At 48.4% G+C, this 9740-nt stretch overlaps 1 long non-coding RNA gene across 3 annotated transcripts; it reads right to left on the bottom strand.

Moving 5' to 3' along the window:
- Positions 1–204: 204 nt before the first annotated feature.
- Positions 205–9740, bottom strand: LOC138423468 (uncharacterized). Of its 3 annotated transcripts, none has more exons than XR_011250273.1 (3): positions 9419–9740; positions 5579–5731; positions 205–3929 (listed from the first exon to the last, which is right to left on the bottom strand). It is a non-coding gene; the product is annotated as an uncharacterized lncRNA (long non-coding RNA). The 3 variants fall into 3 exon arrangements; XR_011250272.1 differs by lacking the exon at positions 9419–9740 and adding an exon at positions 6107–6946; XR_011250271.1 differs by lacking the exon at positions 9419–9740 and having other exon boundaries at positions 5579–5917.

Here is a 9740-nt window from a genome sequence, read left to right as displayed (position 1 = left end):
TCCTAGCTGTGTCTCGAAACGTCCCTTTCCCTCTATTTTCAGATCTCTATCCCCTGATCTATATCCCTTGACCAACTACACTCTTCACCTTAATTCCCTCGATTGTCTCCTAACTGTGTGCCGTTCCACCTAGGCAGAGCAGTGTTGAACTGTGTGAAGAAAACACTGGGTCTGAGGAAGTGGGTGGATTGCATCCAAGCAGACTCAAGGTTAACCATTTTACTAGTGAGCATGAGTTTACAGAGCTTCACGCACAGATCACAGAGGTTCAGGGAGCGCAAGGCAGCTCCACAGGCTCACTCGGCATTCCAGAACTCAGCTGGGTTTAGAGTCCAGACATCCTGACTCTCTTATTTACCGCACTTTTGCTGGGGACCACCAGCCTCAGCCAGGAATTCTACCTTCTTGGCGTTGCAGTACCTCACTCAGACCACCAGAGGACCCCATGGATCACACAAACAAATCTGGTCTTAAAACTTGCTGAATGGGAGGGCCCATCGTTTTGACAGCATCTCAGTAATGTCTCAAACGGGGAAGTTAGGAGAAATACAGGATTTCATTTGCTGGAGTTACTTCATAGTGCCTTTAGGGTGATAGAAAGTGTGATCAGAGTTTACAAACAGCATGATAGGTCAGTGGTCTTAGCTTTGCAGCCCACGAGTCTCTGCTGTTCCTCTTAAATCAGTTTGCTGTGGCCTTAATGGGTACACAGGGGGCTTAAGAAGCTGCTGTAAATCCATTCTGGACTTAGAGAGTACCTGTTGGGTATGGCATGTCTTTCTGGGAAGTCCTGGTACAGTTTTCTTTGCAAATTGTGATTTTACTTCCATTGCTTATTGGGATTGACAACTTTGCCCAGAAAGAGGATGCTCTGGCTGTCCTGGAAACTGATGACCATCAGGAAGAGACTGTTGAAATGCACAGTGATGGATTAGGTGCTCCTAGCAGAGAAATGAATCTTGATGCCCATGGTGGCAGCTGCTTCAGTGTGCTCCTCGGTCATCTAAACCACAGCCGTTATGCAGCACCATGGGGCCAATAGGACTTCATACACTTAGATGCCAGAGCAGGTGTCTGGTTTGGCTGTGAGGGCAGGCAGTGGGGTGGGTCTGTGGAATCCAGCCTGTGAAATGTGTGGCCTGTGCGTTACAGTCCATGAGGTCGGAAAGGGTCGAACATGACTTAGCCACTGAACGACTATAGCAATCAGAGCAGTAGCAGCGACAGTGATAGTTGCTAACGGCTGGTCTTTTGGGGAAGATGCTCTCTGGTCATTTAAGGGCAGTAGTAGTTCACAGGGTCAGGTAACTTGGCCGAGGCTGTGTGACTATTAAATGTCAACCCAAGATTTCAGCTGAAGCCTGCTGACTCCAAAGTCACCATGGATAACTGCAGGCAGGGGGAAATACAGCCATATACAAGTCATCCTGTGTATTCAAGCTCAAGGCACCATTGCCTATTCAAACTCAAAGTACCGTCTTGTTTCCAGATTACTCTATCTTTCCCCATTAGACTCTCCTATCATCCCTCCTGATTTCCCCAGTCTGAAACATAAAATCCCGTCATTTGGAAAACTCTCTGGTCCTTATTTTCAATAGAATTATTTCTCCTTTGTGCCAGCCACTCTTGCTTCCTTCATCCCTGTAACCAGGGGAAACTATGACTTCCAGAGCATCCTCTGCCCTCTTCATGTCTATGTCTGCACTGCTGAGATACTGGAAATCACACTGCTACACAGGTCAATGACCTGACCTCCGGCTCCCTATCCTGTCTGCTAAAACTCTGAGGTTTCCTGATGTCTCCCTGTCTCCTCCCTCCCAGACTTCTGCATTTGCATCTCCAAGTAAGTAGATAGCATCTCTCTGTAGCACAGGGAAAGCAGGAGTCATTTGAGGGGAGCTCCCTCACCTCTGGTCACGTGATTAGGGCCACACTCTCACCCTCTTGTCCTCTGTCTAGAATGGAAGGTGTGCCATGCCTCTGGTCAAAGGGCTCCTCTCTTGTGTGTGGCATCCTATCCATCCCCACCTCATCATCTCTGATTAACTTCTTCCGTCTTCTATGGGATCACTCACCAAGAGCCTAATATCCTAGAGGGTGAAGTCAAGTGAGACTGAGGAAGCATTACTACGAACAAAGTTAGAGGGGGTGACAGAATTCCAGCTGAGCTATTTGAAATCCTAAAAGTCGATGCTGTTAAAGTGCTGTACTCAATACATCAGCAAATTTGAAAAACTCAGTAGTGGGCACAAAACTGGAAAAAGTCAGTTTTCATTCCACCCCAAAGAAGGGCAATGCCAAAGAGTGTTCAAACTGTTGTACAGTTTCAGCATGTCACATGTTAGTAAGGTTGTGCTCAGAAACCTTCAAGCTAGGCTTCAGCCGTAAATGAACCAAGAACTTCCAGATATACAAGCTGGTTTTAGTAAGAACAGAGGAACGAGATAACAAATTGCCCAATATTCGTTGGATCGTAGAGAAAGCAGGGAAATTCCAGAAAAGCATCTACTTCTGCTTCACTGACTATGCAAAAGCCTTTGGCTGTGTTTGTCATTGTTCAGTCGCTCAGTCCTGTTTCCCTCTTTGCGATCCTGTGGACTGCAGCATGCTAGGCTTCCCTGTCCTTCACTGTCTCCTGGAGCTTGCTCAAATTCATGTCCATTGAGTCGATGATGCCATTTAACCATCTCACCCTCTGTCATCTGCTTCTCCTCCCACCTTCAATCTTTCCCAGCATCAGGATCTTTTCCAATGAGTCAGTTCTTCACATCAGGTGGCCAAAGTATTGGAGCTTCAGCATCAGCCCTTCCAATGAATATTCAGGGTTGATTTCCTTTAGGATTGACTTGTTTGATCTCCTTGCTGTCCAAAGGACTCTCAAGAGTTTTCTCCAGCCCCACAGTTCAAAAGCATCAATTCTTCAGTATTTCTCCTTCTTTATGTCCAGCTCTCACATACACACATGACCACTGGAAAAACCATAGCTTTGACTACATAGACCTTTGTCGGTAAAAAGTGATGTGTCTGCCTATTAATATGCCATCTAGGTTTGTCATAGCTTTTCTTCCAAGGAGTAAGCATCTTTTAATTTCATGGCTGAAACCACTTTCCGGTGAGTTTGGAGCCCAAGAAAATAAAGTTTGTCACTTTCCATTTTTTCCACATCTATTTGCCATGAAGTGATGGAACTGGATGCCATGATCTTAGTTTCCTGAATGTTGGGTTTTAAGCCAGGTTTTTCACTTGCCTCTTTCACTCTTTTGAAAGTAGCTGGTCTCCCATGATAGGGTGCTGGGGGCAGAGGGGTTGGCCTGGGGGGAGGAGGGCCCAGCTCAGCTGCAGGATGGGGACGCCCAGGGTTGTGCCAGCAGAGGTCAGGGTTAAAGCCCCTGCTGGTGGTCACGAGGGCACATCCCAGGCCCTGGGGAGGAAGGAGTGAACCTGGGCATGGACCCAGAGCCCCTGGAAGTGGGCAGCAGGCAGCAGGGCCCCTTCCTGTTCTAGGCCTGTGGTCCAGTGGATTTGATCACAGGCACAAAGCCTGCTCCTGGGCTGGTTTGGGAGGCTGAGGCAGAGGGATCCAGGGTCTGGGGTGGGCCGAGCATGTGTGGGAGGTCAGGGGCTTATCCTCGGGGACCAGGCAGCAGCAGGGCGTGGAGTCAGGCAGAAAAAGGTGGAGACACACAGGAAGGAGTGCGTCCCAGGAAGGAGGTTTATTGCTGTGAAGGTCTTGGAGCCTCCTCGTGACCAGGACACAGACTCCCCTTGCATGTGGAGCCCCCAGCAGAGTCACTCACCTTTCCAGGGGTGAGCAGGTGGGGACAGGCTGTGCCGAGGGACCTGGGCACCCAGTTCCTTACCACGCAGAGTGGAGCTCTAGGCTTCACTGGGGTTGATGACTTTGTCCAAAAAGATGATGCTCTGAGAATCTTTGCCGAGTATGGAAAAAAGAAATGGCCTGTTTAAATGCACCATGGTCATTGGGCATATGAATCCAGAGAACAGGTTAACTTTACTTCTGTGGCAGCAGCTGCTTCTGTGCCCAGCTCCCCCACGTCCACCTGTCGGGACACCAGAGCAGTACCCACCGGAGATGGGCTGGGCGGAGGTGAGCAGTCGCCTAGCGCCTCTAAGGGAACAGACTTTCATCCACCTTCTGCCGCTGGCCTGTCAGTTTGTCCACCCAGCAGACCTCTTCGCTGGTTCACATAGACGTGACCCATGGCTGTGCAAAGCGCAGTCAAAGGCAGTAAGTCCTGGGCCCTGGGTCAGAGAAGTAAAGCGCAGGGGCTCCCTGATCTGGATTCCTCTGTGTCTGAGTCCAGAGACTCTGCTGTCCCCCAAACACCCCCTAGTGCAGGGGGAGGGACCATGTCAAGGCACTTTTATTTCAGCAACTGTCCACAGTCCAGCCAGGTCGAAGCAGCAGATGAGCGGCACTGCTTTCTGCTCCTCTCTTGCCCCTGCTGACGTGTCCCTGACCCCTCAGCTACCTTGCCTCGGATTGGCTTCCCAGCCCCGGACCATAAGGCCCCATAGCCCTTGTGACTCCTTTACCAGGTCCTCTGGCAGGTGGGGTGTGGGGGAGACTGCAGGGCTGCCCAATCACCGACCCGCCGCTCCCCAACCGCCCCCCCCACCCCCCCCGCCCCGACTCCTGGATTCACTCTAGCTTCTCTGTGGCTCAGAGGTTAACACGTCTGCCTGCAATGCAGGAGACCTGGGTTCGATCCCTGGGTCACAAAGATCCCCTGGAGAAGGAAATGGCAAGCCACTCCAGTATTCTTGCCTGGAGACTCCCATGGATGGAGGGGCCTGGTGGGTTACAGTCCACGGGGTCGCAAAGAGTCGGACACGACTGAGCAGTTTCACTTTCTTTCACTTTCTCTGCTTCTAGGACCGCAGTACCAGGACCCCTGGTGTTCTTCTCTAGTTGCTCATAGTGCATTTTCATCGCAATAGCCCTGAGCCATTGTTAGTCACTGCTGGGCTCTGCACATGAGCCAAGAAGTATCATGTTCCTTTTAAAAATGACAGGATTCAAGGGTAGAGGACTTTAGTTATTTGCTGCCATGGACTATAATTGGAGCATGAAAGTTGAAACAGTGTTAGTCGCTCAGTGGTGTCTGACTCTCTGGAACCCCATGGACTATAGCTCGCCAGACTCCTCTGTCCCTGGGATTTCCCAGCCAGAATAGTGGAATGGGTGGCCATTCCCTTCTCTAGGCGATCTTCCCAACCCAGGGATCCAACCTGGGTCTCTCATTGCAGATAGTTTCTTTGCCCTCTGGGCCACCAGGGGAACCTCCCTTTGGAGGGTGGGGATTCACTGCTGACCCCACAGCAGAGTCCTTCCAGTGACTGCTTTCTGGGTCACATTACATTTAGGGAAAATGGGGACCAGTCCCCAGCACTGTTGGACCACAGCTGTCCTTGGCTTGAGGATTTTAGAGTGAGGGTGATTTTATAATGAGACATGCAGTTATTTTGCAAATTCAAGATTATCCAAAATCTGCCTGACCTTCCACATTTCAAGCTTTGATGCAGAGGACGAATTGTCGGAAGTTTAAAGACCTACCTGCGAAACTGCCCAGTTCTGGGCCCCTGTCAATCCTGCCAGGTCAGCCTTGCGGGTGAAGACTTTCGTTGCACCCAGCTGGGGAAGGATGTCGTCCGGGTGATAGTCCCTGGAGATGGAGAATTTTGGCAGATGGAGGTCACAAATCTATGCCTAGGAAGTGAGAAAAAACTTGAACGTTTGTTCGCTTGACTCGGGGCCTGCCTGCCTTTCTGCCACCTCACAGCAGGTCTGGTTTTCTCTCCTCCATTCGCTTCTCCCTGTGATGAGTGCCCCTTCCTCAGCTTCTAGACCCCTCAGGCTAACCCTCCTTAATTCACTAATTATCCATTCGCATCTGCAGCTGTCTCACATGCCAGGTAGTGCGCCAGGGCTGGGCTGTGGAGGTTCCTGGGCCTGACCTTGTGAGCCCCTTAAGCCCCTCTTTGCAGGAAGCAGGTGGCTGACAGCAACCTTTTTGTCTTTCTCTGTAGCAAAGCTACGCATATGAATTCTTTCTGGTTGCTCTGGGTCTTCATCGCTACCCACCGGCCTTCTCTAGTTGCGGCGAGTGGGGGCTACTCTTTTTGCGGCATGAGGGCTTCTCCAGCAGCGGCTTCTCCTGTTATGGAGCACAGGCTTAGTTTCTCCATGGCATGTGAGATCTTCCCAGACCAGGGATCAAACCTGTGCCCCCTGCATTGACAGGCGGATTCCTAATCACTGTACCACCAGAGAACTCCAAAACTATAGCTTAAAACTTTTCACCAGGTGCCCTCATACTTAACTAATATCTGGTCTAAGCACCCCTTTCAAAAGCTTTTGATCACACAGTGCCTTAACTAATCTGTGGATTCTTTTCTTTGATTAAAGAAGTAGAAATGAAGAATAAGGAATTATCAGGTGACTAGACCCTTTCCCCAGATTCCCCTTTGGTATCTGGGGAGCAGATGCTGTGAACAAGACAGTGTCTAAAAAAGGTCACAAGGAGTCCACAGGTGTGTACTCAGTGGGAGATGAAGAATCTGACCCTTTACCTCGATGGTTAACTGAGATTACATCCCCTTTTTCCCTTTAAAAACTTTCATGGTCAACCAGAGTCTTAGGAATTGGTTCTAGGAAATGAATCCAACTTCTCCCCATGTTGCCAGACTCTTGAATAAAGCAAGCTTTCCTTCTCCAACCAACACTTGTCTCTCCAGTACTGGATTCTTGGTGGCCAGTAGCCCAAACCTGAATTCCGTAAGAGCCCTGCTCCTCAAGCCTGCAGGGCATGGAGACACCTTCACTCTGATAGGGATCCATAGCTGCTGGAAGACTATGCTGGTGGGGCTGCTTCACGGGCACCAGGAAGGCTTCCTGCAGGAGGTGGCATCCAGCCTGGATCATAAGGAGAGGACTAAGCTGGCTGGGTGAAGAGGAGGGCAGGAGGCAGGAAGATGTACTTGTAGGAAAGAGGGAAGCAAGGGAGGCTGCTCCACAGCATGAGGGCAGCCTGAGGGTGGGCTGCAGGGAATGGCGGGGCTGGGCAAGGACTTACTGAACGTCCTCCATGGGCCAGGTGTGTGTAGATCCATGTCGCCTCAGTGCTGTAATCAAGGTGTCTGATGAATATTCTGTCCATTTACAGCTATTCACTGAGCCCCCCAAATTAAAATAAAGTCAGCCACTGTTTGCCCATCTATTTGCCATGAAGTGATGGGACCAGATGCCATGATCTTAGTTTTCTGAATGTTGAGCTTTAAGCCAACACTTACTCACTCAGTTCAGTTCAGTTCAATCGCTCAGTCATGTCGGACTCTTTGAGACCCCATGAATCGCAGCACACCAGGCCTCCCTGTCCATCACCATCTCCCGAAGTTCACTCAGACTCATGTCCATCGAGTCCGTGATGCCATCCAGCCATCTCATCCTCTGTCATCCCCTTCTTCTCCTGCCCCCGATCCCTCCCAGCATCAGAGTCTTTTCCAATGAGTTAACTCTTCGCATGAGGTGGCCAAAGTACTAGAGCTTCAGCTTTAGCATCATTCCTTCCAAAGAAATCCCAGGGTTGATCTCCTTCAGAATGGACTGGTTGGATCTCCTTGCAGTCCAAGGGACTCTCAAGAGTCTTCTCCAACACCACAGTTCAAATGCATCAATTCTTCGGCGCTCAGCCTTCTTCACAGTCCAACTCTAACATCCATACATGACCACAGGGAAAACCATAGCGTTGACCAGACGGACTTTAGTTGGCAAAGTAATGTCTCTGCTTTTGAATATACTGTCTAGATTGGTCATAACTTTTCTTCCAAGGAGTAAGCATCTTTTAATTTCATGGCTGCAGTCACCATCTGCAGTGATTTTGGAGCCCCAGAAAATGAAGTCTGACACTGTTTCCACTGTTTGCCCATCTATTTCCCATGAAGTGATGGGACCGGATTCCAGGATCTTCTTTTTCTGAATGTTGAGCTTTGAGCCAACTTTTTCACTCTCCTCTTTCACTTTCATCAAGAGGCTTTTTAGCTCCTCTTCACTTTCTGCCATAAGGGTGGTGTCATCTGCATATCTGAGGTTATTGATATTTCTCCTGGCAATCTTGATTCCAGCTTTTGTTTCTTCCAGTCCAGCGTTTCTCATGATGTACTCTGCATATAAGTTAAAAAAGCAGGGTGACAATAGACAGCCTTGACGTACTCCTTTTCCTATTTGGAACCAGTCTGTTGTTCCATGTCCAGTTCTAACTGTTGCTTCCTGACCTGCATACAGATTCCTCAAGAGGCAGGTTAGGTGGTCTGGTATTCCCATCTCTTTCAGAATTTTCCACAGTTGATTGTGATCCACACAGTCAAAGGCTTTGGCATAGTCAAGAAAGAAGAAATAGATGTTTTTCTGGAACTCTCTTGCTTTTTCCATGATCCAGCGGATGATGGCAATTTGATCTCTGGTTCCTCTGCCTTTTCTAAAACCAGCTTGAACATCTGGAAGTTCACAGTTCACGTACTGCTGAAGTCTGACTTGGAGAATTTTGAGCATTACTTTACTAGTATGTGAGATGAGTGCAATTGTGCGGTAGTTTGACCATTCTTTGGTATTGTCTTTCTTTGGGATTGGAATGAAAACTGACCTTTTCCAGTCCTGAGGCCACTGCTGAGTTTTCCATATTTGCTGGCATATTGAGTGCAGCACTTTCACAGCATCACCTTTCAGGATTTGAAACAGCTCAACTGGAATGCCTTCACCTCCACTAGCTTTGTTTGTAGTGATACTTTCTAAGGCCCACTTGACTGCACATTCCAAGATGTCTGGCTCTAGATTAGTGATCACATCATCATGATTATCTGGGTCGTGAAGATCTATTTTGTACAGTTCTTCTGTGTATTCTTGCCTCCTCGTCTTAATATCTTCTGCTTCTGTTAGGTCCATACCATTTCTGTCCTTGATCGAGCCCATCTTTGCATGAAATGTTCCCTTGGTATCTCTAATTTTCTTGACGAGATCTCTAGTCTTTCCCATTCTGTTGTTTTCCTCTATTTCTTTGCATTGATCACTGAAGAAGGCTTTCTTATCTCTTCTTGCTATTCTCTGGAACTCTGCATTCAGATGCTTATAGCTTTCCTTTTCTCCTTTGCTTTTCGCTTCTTTTCTTTTCACAGCTATTTGTAAGGCCTCCACAGACAGCCATTTTGCTTTTTTGCATTTCGTTTCCATGGGGATGGTCTTGATCCCTGTCTCCTCTACAATGTCAGGAACTTCAGTCCATAGTTCATCAGGCACTCTATCTATCAGATCTAGGCCTTTAAATCTATTTCTCACTTCAACTGTATAATCATAAGGGATTTGATTTAGGTCATACCTGAATGGTCTAGTGGTTTTCCCTACCTCAATTTCAGTCTGAATTTGGTAATAAGGAGTTCATGATCTGAGCCACAGTCAGCTCCTGGTCTTGTTTTTGTTGACTGGATAGAGCTTCTCCATCTTTGGCTGCAAAGAATAGAATCAATCTGATTTTGGTGTTGACCATCTGGTCATGTCCATGTGTAGAGTCTTCTCTTGTGTTGTTGGAAGAGGGTGTTTGCTATGACCAGTGCATTTTCTTGGCAAAACTCTATTAGTCTTTGCCCTGCTTCATTCCACATTCCAGGGGCAAATTCTCCTGTTACTCCAGGTGTTTCTTGACTTCCTACTTTTGCATTCCAGTGCC

This window comes from Ovis canadensis, chromosome 18 (assembly GCF_042477335.2).
Source record: "Ovis canadensis isolate MfBH-ARS-UI-01 breed Bighorn chromosome 18, ARS-UI_OviCan_v2, whole genome shotgun sequence".
Lineage (NCBI taxonomy): Eukaryota > Metazoa > Chordata > Mammalia > Artiodactyla > Bovidae > Ovis > Ovis canadensis.
This window is presented reverse-complemented; position numbering and strand designations above follow the sequence as displayed.